Genomic DNA, 13109 nt, shown 5'->3' on the forward strand with positions numbered 1-13109 from the left:
TTTTTTTTTTTTTTTTTTTTTTTTTTTTTTTTTTTTTTTTTTTTAAATAAACAAATAGTTTAATATTCAAGCAGGGTTATTAGTGGTAGTCAGTAAAATTGGTTTAACCAGCACTCATCTTTCTGCTATTACTGAAGATTTCAGTAGTGGTCATAAGCCCAGGAAACTGGAGAGAACTCTGGTTTCTTGAAACATGATAAAGCATAGCTAGTTTTATAGAACTGGCTGTGGTATTCTATGGATTTAGGTCATTCTTTGTTTCATTTTGTTTTCTATGAAAATATGGTATTATACAGAAAACTTATGTATGTTTATGTTGCTGTAAAGCAGACAGGATCTGCAGTATAGCTGACTTAATATTGGTACAGAAAATAGACACTTTGTTTTTCCTAACTTTCTCAGCCGAGCAATTCTACTTTACATTACATTAACATAGCTTTTCATGTTTAATATCCTTGCGGAGGAGGCTGAATATAAAGAAGGAAAAATTGCCCGTGCTTAATAATACTAGCACTTAAGTTGTCCCACTAGACTTTGAAATTTGCACCTCATTGAAGCAAAAATTATGCTTGAAGGACAGATAACAAGAGGGTAGTAACAGAGAAGAAATGAATACACCTAACTGAGGTAAATGGGGTAAGACTCAAATTTGGTCTTTATAATCTGACCTTTTACAGTTCAGCTTTACTTTGTTCTTTATTTTGATGGTGAAGGGTCTAGAGGGGAAGAAGTACGAGGATTGGCTGAACTCCTTTTGTGTGTTCAACACACAGAAAGCTGAGAGGAGACTTCATTGCAGCCTATGCTTCCCCACAAGGGAAGCAGAAGGCAGCTCTGATCTCTACTCTCTGATGATGGTAAGAGGACCTGAGGGAACAGCATAGAGCTATGTCAGAGGAGGCTCAGTCTGGACATCAGGAAAAGAGGGTAGCTGGGCAGTGGAACAAGCTCCCCATGGCATCAAGCCGGCAAAGTTCAAGAAGTGTCTGGACAATGTTCTCAGACATACAATCTGGTTTTTGGGTGGGATTGACAGGAGTTGGACTTGATCCTTATGGGTACCCTTCATCTCAGGATATTCTATGATTTTATGATTCTGTGTCCAACAAAGCAAGTAAGAATGAATTAAACTTTGAAATAGAGTCTAAAAACTCAGTAAAAGAAAATAGTACTTATATTCCTTGTTTAAGCACTGTTTTTGAGTGATTGTTTCCAGCAAGACTGAACCAAAAAGACATCAATATTTCTATTTATAATTTGACGGTTCTTTATTGGTTCAGGAATTAATAAAATAAGATTCCAAAAAAAAATACATCTGATACTTAGATTTTAGTTAATAATTTAAGTGCTTTTACAGGGACTCCCTCTAGAAAACCCATAGTATACAACATTTCCATGTCATCACAGAGAACTATAATCAACGCCTGAAAACCTGATCATTCCTAGTGAGAGATCTAAATACAGTTATGGACATAAAACAAGCATAGGGAAACAGGTTTAATTTTTTATTGTTGTTTTTTTTTTTTTTTAGATTTGCTTGCCTATGCAAAGACATCTGAAATGCTCTACAGTATCTGAGGTACTCATATGGGGCTATTGACTATGATCAAGAATGCATGAAATGCCTCACATTCATGGTCAAAGATACCAACTGGCACTAGATTTCTATTCATAACAAACTGAATAAAATCCTTAGCATCTTCTAGTAAAGCCAGATGAGTCAGCTAGAGTATCTGTTATTAACTCCACAATCCACTAAAGTTTTACATTCATGTTGAAGTATATACTGATTGTCAGATGAGCAGTGATCATTCAAAATAAAGTTTGAATAATGGATAGGATGGCTGTACTTCACTGTCTGTATAGGATTCTCATGTATTCTGCCTTTCCCACCCATTTAGTAAATACAGATTCTGTTCAAATGGTTCAAATAGTTAATACAATGTCATTTGGACAGCTTATGTCATTAGCTCATTATCTAAAATGCCCTGAGCTTTTGATTAACTATATTTTAATATAATTTCTCTATCTGTTACACACAGGAAGAGAATAGGCAAATAGAGAACCAGCTGGCATTTTAGCCAGCTATTCCTATTAGAAACAGAGAGAATGCTGACAAATATTTAGCAGTTAATACTACATCTAACTCTGAGACATGGTTCAAGGCCAAGTTTTCATGGACTAATTGTACTCTTTCTGAAAAGCTTACCTCCTGGAAGCCACTTTTTGTTCACCAGAGTGTGTAAATCAACACAGCCTGCATGATTTGACTCCCCAGACTGTATTATCTCTTTTGGATGCTTTGAAAACTTAACCAATCCAGCTCTTTTAAAAGAAAACAAACATGGCAATATGGACTTTGCCTGGGTAATAAAAAAAGGGTCCACTTTAGAATGCAAATTCTTGGAAAATCAAAGTGGAAAACAGGCTTGGTTCTATGTCATTTCTTTATGAGTTCTCTGCAGACTCAGGCTGATGTGGTTGCAAATTTTAAAAATTGTGGCTGTCAGATAAGTCCCCAGTGACTGGAAAAAGGGAAATCACTACAGTTTTTAGGAGAGGAAGAAAGGAAGACTTAAGAAACAACACACTAGTAAGTCTCACATCTGTGTCTGGAAAGATCATGGAACAGATCCCCCCGGAAGCCATGCTAAGGCACATGTGAGATGAGAAGATGATCTGAGACAGCCAGCATGGCTTCACCAAGGGTAGATCATGTCTAACCAAACTGGTGGCTTTCTGTGACAGAGCGATGGCTTTTGTAGACAAAGGAAGGGTGACTGATGTTGTCTGCCTGGACTTCTGTAAGGTCTGACACAGTCTCACATCACATCTTTACCTCTAATTTGGAGAGAGATGGATTTGAAGGATGGAACTATTTGAGGCATGTAGGTTGTCCAGCCTAGAGAAGTCTTTAAGGAGACATCATTGTAGCCTTCCAAAAATTAAAAAGTACTTATAACTAGGAGGAAGATGGTCTGACAGTGATAGAACAAGGAGAAATAACTTTACACTGGAGGTACACAGAGCTGAAGGTGTAGGTGCCAATCAGCACTGATTGTTTTGTTCTTGTTGTTGAAAACAGTTATGAACAGTTCAGAACCAGACCCTCAAATATTGTTAGAGATAAATGGTGTTGATGGTAGCTCTTTTATCCATTGCATCTATGCTGCATTGCACTATACACTGCAGTACAGGTGCAGCCAATATGCTGATTTAAAATAAGACAAAGTGTTCACAATACACTTTTTTCAAATTATTTCTCTTTGAAAGTCAAAAGAGATCATATGATCTCTCAGTATTGTAACTGAATTTAATAAATTGATGGTACTCTAATTATATATCATGTATTTCATATAACCAGCAAAATACATAGATCTCTTAAGTTTTCTTCTATGACCATTTTGGAAAAAATCAGCCCTCACTTAGGAGATGACAGATAAGATGCCATAAACTCTGGATTCATATGCTTTTATTTTATAAAAAATATGTAATAACTTGATTTTAGCTTTCTACTATGTGGCCCTTAGATAACTCATTCTCTCTGGTTTGGAATTAATACTGGTATGAACATAAATATAATCTTAAAAAAAAAAACAAAAAACAAACAAACAAAAAAAAAACAAAAAACACTTGGCCATATGATTAAAGAAAAGAACTTACAACAGATATTAGAAGACATTACTGATATTACTGACATTACTGATATTCAAATATCTTCATTTCCAGAAACAAATACCTGGAAAAGAAATAAAGCACCTGGGTGTATGGTTGTATTTGAGCAGCTCATCTTCTTTTGTCTGAAATGATGGCCACTTTTACATTTTGGAAGGGCAATGAATTCCCATCTCAAAGGCTGATATGAAATGACTGAGATCCCTGCAGTTATATAAAATCTATGTGGTACTAGCACAGATCAGACAACAGAAGAAAATGTATTATGAAAGGTATTCTTAGTATACTTTCCTCATTGGCTTTCTAGTGACTGATCTTCCTAAATCAATACTCACTTCTGCAGGCAATCCTTTGCCATTTCTTCCTGCCTTTGGACCAAATCCTGCCTTCATTTTTGTCTGTGTGGCAGTGCAAGGGAAACAGTTCTACACCAGCTCAGACAAAAAAGGAATTTCATACACCAGAACCTAGTGAATGCCTACAGTCTGACATCTTTTTAGAAATGTTCTATTGATTACTTTTAGGGAGAAGAAGAAAAAGAAAAAGAAGAAGAAAAAAAAAAAGATTTCAGGCAATGACAAGGACTGGGTTTTATTTTCCATAGTAAATCGGGATAAGGCAAGAGAAAAACAATCAGTGGCTAATACTTCTGTCAGGCAGGAAGCAATACAAAGATATTTGTTGCACAGAAGTTACAAAGGGGAAAAAAAGAAAAAAAAAAAAAAGTTTGAATAGCAAATATAAAGAAACTAGCAAGTGCAAAAATCCTTTCTTATCTGTAAAAGAAACTTTATGTATAATATTCACATTGAAACAGTTTCCAGACAAACTGCCTCTGCAGGTAGAAGGAAATCTCACAAAGATTATCTTTCTTAGAGAATGTCCAAGAAGACAGGATCCCTTTCTTAGTATTTCTGAAACTTTTAGTTTCTCAGACACAGATAAAAAAGTATATTCTGTCCCCTAATGGATTATATCTTTTTATATGCCACCTTAAACACTTAGGGTTATGATTAGTGTATTAGTGTCTCAGAAACTGGTATCCTGTATCTAGTGTAGAATCCTACACCTTGGGAGGAATAATGGCATGCATCAATACAGGTTAGAAGCTAGTCTTCTGAAGAGGAAGAAAAACCTGAATGCCCCACTGGCCAAAAGATTGACCAAGGGCCAGCAGTGTGCTTTTGTTGCCAAGAAGGGAGATCCTCCCCCTCTACTCTGCCCTGGTGAAGCCACACTGTAGTAATGTGTCTGGTTCTAGGCTCCTAAGTTCCTGAGACAGGGAACTTTTGGAGAGAGTTCAGTAGAGGGAAACAAAGATGATTAGGGGCCTGAAACTGAAATAGGGGAAATTTATATTAGATGTTAGGAAAAAATTCTTTATTCAGTGAGTGATGAGGCACTGAAACATATTGCCCAGGGGAGTTATGGATACCTCCTCCCTGGAAGTGTTCATGGCCAGATTGGGTGGGGTTCTGGGCAGCCTGGTCTAGTGATTGGCAACCTGCTCATGGCAGGGGTTCAAAGTTCAAAGTTCAATGATCTTTAAGGTCCAACCTAAGCCATTCTATGATTCTGTGTTTCTATGATTCTATCATTTTATGATTCAATGTTTCTACAAATTGAGGGTTACAAAGCCTTGGAACAGGCTGCCCAGAGAACTTGTGGAGTCCCCTTCTCTATAGGTATTCAAAACTTGCCTACATGCTTTTCTGTGAAATCTACTTTAGGGAATCTGCTTTAGCAGAAGGACTGAACTTGATGATCTCCAGAGATCTCTTTCAATCTCTGTGATTCTGTGATTCTATGAATTATATCACCTCTTTTTTGTGTATGTTTGGGAGCAGTTAATCCAAGCCTTGAACTTTTGGTCTAAGAATATTCAAGCATTCTACTCTTCAAATATGCAAGAAATATGAGATCAGGCTCACTGGTTTTTTAGCTTGCTAATTACTCAAAAATTCCACAACTCAGACTATATCACTATTGTAATCTTGGATGTGCCAAAAGTTAATTCCTGAAAACAAATTGCTATTAGAAAAAAAATGCATTCAGAAAGGATTATTGAGCATTTTGTTCTTTTAACACATTTTGTCATGGTTGATCTATCTTTTTAGAATGATCTGCATTAGAATTATCAAGGGGAACAATCTATACCCCCCCCTCCACTAATCATCATATAGGTGGTCCTTTCATGAATTTTTATTTGACACATTTTCCATTTTACCATGATGTTCTTACTGTGTAAAAAGAGAGGCTTTTACAATTAAAGTTTCAATGACAAGTACAAAAGACTAACAAGAGGAAAAAATGCTGCATATAATATGCCAAAGAAACCCCTTGTAGCATAATGTCCACAGTGATGTCAGCTTCAAAACATCTTTCATTCTGACGAGAGCAAAAGTCAATTAGACAAGTTATCCCCAAGCAATGTCAAAAGCCTACAAATTAGAGTAACTATAAAACCCAATCCCAACAGACCTCTACAAACATGTAAATTAATGCCATTGAAAAGCAATGTAATCAGGTCTCATTTATCATAATATCTTCTGATATTATAATATCTGCTGAGACCTGATTGTAATCTATGCACATCATAGGCAGTTTATTTAAAGAGGTAACAACGGCTACTTAAGGAGCTCCAAAATCAGCTGTTTTAATTGCCTCTAAAGTAAGCAAGGAAAGTGATATTCAAGAACTGACCTATTGCACTATTTGTTCAGGCTAAACTGGAATAAGCAGTATTTATTTTCAGGGTGTGTGGAATAGAACAAAGAGCAAGAAGCTTTTCTTTTCCAAAATTGTAGCAGGTTTTAAATCTCTTCTGGATCTAACTTAATACAGAAAACACCTGAAAATTCAAGTGAGGATGTGTTTGACATATTTTGAGGCCAGGGACAATAAATTAAAGATTTATCCTACATCAGACATAGACTTGCATTATACTAACACTATTACTGTCTATTGGAGTCAGTGATTGTACTCTTTCTGGACCGTTTGTTACCTACGATAAAGAAAGTAGTATTTATGGAGATTCTCAGTGGTAACAATTTCCAAGTTCTAGGCAATATCAACAGTGAAATAACATTATGTTGTTTCCATATTGTTTTGAAATAACAGATGAAAGAAGAGCCAGAATCATTTGAATGAATTCAAAAAGACTGAGTTGTCATAATTCTTATTGTGATTTTTTTTTTTTAATTCCCTTCTTCCCTGTGTATAAGTTTCAAAAACAAACATTGCAAGTCTGTCAGTCATTGCAAGTCTGTCAGTAAAAAGGACAGAGTAAAGCTGAGAAGAAATAAGAAATAGTCAGTTTAGATTTCTCTCCAGAAGACATTGCCTCCTTATTGGTAAACAAAATCAATCTCATCTTTACCGTCAAAGTGTTCAGAAACTATTTTTCCTTATCCTTAGTATTTGAATCATTTTCTTCTGCAGAAATATGCAGTAGCAAAGATATGTGTCTTAACTCTCAGCACTCTATCAGAAAAGCTCTCAGTACAGTTCACCCACAACTCTCATAGAGGTTTCCACCCCGTACGCATAGGTTTCTGTGCTTAAGCCTCTGTCTGCAGCTTGCTGAGTGGTGTGTTAAAGCAAACCCATTTTCACTGATAACTTGAGCTTAGATACTGGATCAGAAACAAATAGCTGTTTTGCACAGTGAGCAATAGGAAACACTACTGGACCAATTCCAATACTGGTAAACCTGGATTTGCCAGAGCCATGTTTGAGATATTCATCAAAATGATAATTAGTGAATTATTATAGACTATATTTATGTATATGTGTCTTAAGATATGATCTTTTAAGAGACAAATAAAGATTGGCAACAATTTATATAAATTTAAGCCTAAATTTAAACAAATGTGAACAACATAAACATAAATATAAATATTAATATGAATATGGGTATAAATCACTGCCAGTTTGAAGGTTTGATTTCTAAAAGCCAGATAATACAGATGTGGGAGATTCAAAAATCTGTACAGATTTCCTTCAAAAACAGCTAAGACATTTGGTATTCATCTTATGTTGCTGTTTTGGAACAAATGTGTTGGAAAATTCTTTGTTTGCTTGTTTTTGTTTTCAGAACACTATCTGATCTGTCTTAATTCAGTGCCAGTTGGCATAATGTAAACTGGGATCAAACGCAATTTCATCTTTTCCTGTTCCACAGTCAATCTTGCCTTGAAGATTTGGTAGTCAGAATTTTATCTCATGGTAGCTTTTTCAAGATTGTCTGATGGAGTTTTAAGTCTTGGCACAAATATTCTCTGAGAACAGTGAAGAGGTGGGACATATGCTTCCAAAAATACCTTAGGAATAGACAGAACATGTTAACAGGCCATAATTACTCACAGCCAGAAATCTTTGCCTCTGGGGAAAACAGACCTCTTGAATTTCTTTCAGTGACAAATATTGACAAGCTCTGTGCCATACTATGTTTTTCTGACACAACTTTGACTAGAAGGAAGAACAGACCAGCATCAAATCAAGGGCAGCTTGGATAATGTTGTGGTTCAGGGGAAAAAAAAATATATATATAAAAATTCATTAGGTTCCTGGTAAAAGAGAGAAAAGTGCAATGTAACATCATCTTGTGGAATGCTTAGTTAGCCTCCATCAATGCACTTGGTGTTATCTTCCATCTTTCTAAAACCTTGTTCATAAAACAAACAGGAGCTCACTCTATGAACACAGTTTATATTATATTTTGTGTATGGTGAACAGTGGAGTGAGGCTTCATGCATCCTCCTGTTTTTCCTCTCTTCACTATCCTTGCAGACTTTCTCCTGCCCACATGCTTTGTTAATCTCTTTGAAAGGAATCTTAGTGACCAGGGATCACATTTGATATGAGTAGAGAGAATTGGTGAGATGGCACCAGTGGTAAGGAAAAGAGAGAAGAGGGCCATCACTTAGACAAAGGAAAATTATACTGGTTCTTGGTAGGAAAAATAGGAAAACAGGTTGGGATATGGAGCTTTTTGAAAGTAAATTTCCCTCACTGAAAAGTACAAATACATATTCCTCTAGAATTAACACCTATTAGCAGTGCCAGATCCAGGCTTGCCTCCTCTGATGATTCAAGGGTATTTTTAGGCTGGATAAATTCAGTGTCACTGTTTCATTAACAGAAACAGGCACCCCAAGATACACAGGGTAGCTGCACAAGTCACTTTATCTGTCTTTGCTTGTTCTTGTTTTTTTTTGCCTCATTTGGACAGATTACAAAATTCAGATCTACTCATGAATATACATATCTAAATACTTCACATTATTAGAGTGACGTTCTCACTGGCTTTTCCAAAATCTAGGCAAACATCAATAATTCTTTCCTAAGCTTGCTCCCAGACCTGGGGTCTTATAGCCTTTATCCAGTTCATCATGATCATTCTTTAATCAATTTTAAAATTCATTCTAGTTCTATAAATCAGCTAAGTGGTCCAAGAATTAGAGGTTTCTGATTTTGTTTTACTTTATTAAGCAGAGAACTGTATTCAGTTTTAGCTTCCTTATTCTTAAGTGCCAACATATAATGCCACTCCATATAGGTGAAGGTCTCTACATCAAAAAGAATTGTGATTTTCCAACTCCTATATATCCAGCTGTATAAAACCCTGCTAAAATTTACTATGCCTATAACCCCGTGAATATTCCTGGCAGTGTGTCAGCTACTAGTAAAACTACCCAGATATGAATTAAATCACTTCTTCTAATCTGACACTTTACATTTTTCTTGCTGGGAAAAACTTCTGAGATATGATAACACGGTTTTCACTAAGTCTCAAAGATTTTGGTACTTTTTATTCCTTTAGAGCATGTTAACATCTTATTTCATAACACTGTATTTATTAATGGTATATCATATATGGCTACTTTTCAGTTAATAGAGAAACAACAGCAAATGTTATGTAATTTGGAAGAACTTCATTCATGAGTCAGGTGTATATGTATTCAGTAAGATGAGTTATAAAATGTCTTCAAGTATTTTATGTTTGGATGAAAATCCTGGTGTCTGTTCAATGTCAATGTCAAAACTGGAATTTCTTCTACTTCTGATATGAAAATTGCTGCATGTAGACTCTGAACTTTCAGCTGAGTATCTGTGTGTGTGCATATGTGTTTTTGAGTGAGACAGAGATTTACAGAGAAGAGTTTTAAGAGTAGAATATATTTTAGTTTATATATTATGCATCTGCACATATGTATACATACTTTCAGATTTACAATACAATGTCGTTTCAAAATATGGAGATTGGGAATACTAGCAGGAATTGATAACTATTCATTCTTCTGAATCTGTGCCTCCTTATATGAAACAGATGGTTTGATATTTTGCAGAAAAAAAAGTAAGCATTCCCTTGTCCCAGGCCAAATCTGCCATCGGCAAATTCATTCCTGATCTAAATTATAACTCAATAGTCAAATTAAGAATATTACATTATAAGAGACCTCGTAGCACTAAGCAATAATTCACTCATCTTTTTGATTGCATCCTACTAATTTTTGCTGTGTCCTTCAGACAGATGCTTTTCCCATACTGTGAGGTTAAGATATATACCTCAGTCTACTCCTGTTTCTTCCTTGTCACTCAATTGATTTACTCCTCCCTAGATTTATATATTCTCTAGGCATGTTTGTTCAACCCCACTGAGAGTAACATCTTTCTGCCCTTGGAGTTAAAAAAAAGCAATTGAACTTCCACTTCACAAGAAAAAATAAGAGAAATACAGGATGATGCTAAGATATCTTCGTGGTTCTAATATACCGGGGAGCCATAAAAAAGGAGACAGACTCTTTAGCAGTATCTGTTGTGATAGGACAAGGGGAAATGTTTTCAAACTTAGAGAAGGAAAATACAGATTGTATATAAGCACAGTGTCTTTTTAACAATAGGAGTGGTGAAGCACTGGAATAGGTTGCTCAGAGAGGTGGTAGGTGCTCTGTCCCTACAGACATTCAAGGTCAGGCTGGACAGGGCTCTGAACAACCTGATCTAGCTGTAGCTGCCCCAGTTTATTGCAGGGGAGTTGCACTAAATGAACTTTAAGGGTTCCTTCCAATTCAGATGGTTCTATGATTCTACATTATTCTTCACCATCCAAATATTATTGCTATGTGCAAAAAAACCTGAGTCATGTCTCTTAACAATAACTATTAAATTAAAGAATATAATACATACAACATTTAAATGTTATCCTACAGCTGCAGATGGGCACAGACAGATAGATGGACATGTCTTAGGAGAAAAAAAAACGGGGTTGTAGCATTCTCCTTCTCTTTCACCTCATTTATAGTCTCTAAAATAGATAAATCTGGGACTAGCCTGTTCAAGATTGAAAATTCCTTACTCATTCCTCATGTGGGAACTTAGAAGAAGAATTTAAAATCTGTAAGATAAGAAGAGGAGGGAATCTGTAAAGTAAAATGAGAATTTCTTGCTGATACTGTTCATTCAGATGGAATCATTTTGCAGTTCTCATGTTGGAATCCTTTCTATTTGTAGTACTAGTTCTACATGGGTATAAGTGATTCCTTACACAAATAGTAAAAACCTGTACTGAAATTCTACTTCAAAAGAAGTCAATAAGAATCATATCTCAGGAGACTTATTACTTACAGTTCCTGATAAAAAATAGATTAAAAAGGGATTTGTAAGATGAAAAATCTACAAATAATTATAGCATCTATATGATGCTCTGTCCAGAAATTCAAATATCTCACATGCATATCTGCAATTATATATAGTGAGAGGGGTTTAGCATGGATTTGAAATAAACTAGGCAGGAGAATATGTACATAGTTTTCAAACTAAAGCTTACTTAACAGCAAACAGTGCCTCACAAGAATGTTAGTATGATTTCATCAGTATGTCATGTTGGAAGCTCATTTAAAATTTTTATTTCCACTATGATCTTTCATCCTTCCTCTGCTTTTCAGTTAGTAGTTCCTATTCACTCAGTGAAGTGGAGTAGCTTTCTTCCCAAGTTTTCAGGAGGCTGTTCATATCAGATCCCACTCCCAAAAGCCACTGTATAGAAGGAGGATCAATGCTACCTGCACTACCCTACTGTGTTAAACATCCACGTATAACACTGCATTCTCAAACATTCATATGCTATATCACATGGAATACTAATCTTCAGTTATGTCCTGAGCTGATGTTGGTAGCCTGCATATTCTGGTAACCCTAATCCTAACCCTAACCCTAACCCAACCCTAGTCTTCATAGTCTGCTGCCTGGAGGCTGTGCTCCAATAAAAACTAATCTTAAATAATGTGAATATATTGCTACTCTGTGACACCTGCCTTCAAAGTCATAGATCAATGTCTGTCCCTCTCTTAGAAGTAACAAAGACTTAACTTCTGTAGTCCCATTTTTGTGTGGTAGAAGTGCTTTCTGTCCCACAGCAAAGACGTTGAATGAAGATGCAGTGTTTCACACTGCTTGGCTCTGAAATGTCTCCTGTTTCACATGTCAAATTCTCACCTCTTCTTAGTCCAAAGCTCCCATTTCTACAGTTCTCTTTGCTAAGCTATAACTTCTCCTTGTTGTTTGCCTCTGCTTCGAGTTTTTAGGCAGAGGCAATGCTTCTTTATCCCTGCACCAGCTGGATCACTCAAGGCACGTGGAACCAGATGAGAGGCACAAACATGAATACAGTGCTGCATTTTAGCATGTGGAGAATGCTGGTAAGAAGACATGTACTTAGTTGTCTTTTTGCCCTTTGCTAGCAGATTTGACTTTCATATATTCTGTTTGGAAATATGTCTCTCACAAGCTTTATTTTTACATAGTACACAGTACTCTTCAGTGAATGAGTGTATGGCAGGGGCAGATTTAGGAATACGCTTAGTTTGGATACCCAGGAAAGAAAGGTTTGTCAGAGTGGCATTTGACCCCCAAAGTTTACATAGCTCTTTAACCCTAAGTATATAAGTGAAACAGAAGGGAAAACACAGTCAAAAGCATAGGCACAGTATGGAGTGAAGTTCTGCAATATACATCCTTATAGGTTAAACAGCAGGATGACAATACCATACTGATGGGATGTGTTTGAATCTTATGAAATCTTTACCTGTTTTTGTTTGTTAGGTTTCTTTTTTTTTTTTTTTTTAGCTTTGGACTTGCCAAAACTACTGGGAATTATGGGATATTTCTTAATTTATTTTTTGTATGATGTTTCAAGGGAAGCTTAATAATAGTTATTCTACATTGAGAGCAATTCTTACCCTCTTCTATGATTATCAGGAGAATAAAATTTAAAAATAAAAAATGAAAAAAGAATAGTAGGTAACTGAGAATTCAAATTTGCTGAAGAATAAAACATAGTCGATATGTTGGAAGTTATGGATTTTCAGACTGAGCATACTGAATATTTAATTATAAAATACTGCATTTCATTACTAATCTAGCAGTAACCT

Source organism: Lagopus leucura, unplaced genomic scaffold (genome assembly GCF_019238085.1).
Source record: "Lagopus leucura isolate 7727_CA_CO unplaced genomic scaffold, USGS_WTPT01 Super-Scaffold_100001, whole genome shotgun sequence".
NCBI classification, from domain to species: Eukaryota; Metazoa; Chordata; class Aves; order Galliformes; family Phasianidae; genus Lagopus; species Lagopus leucura.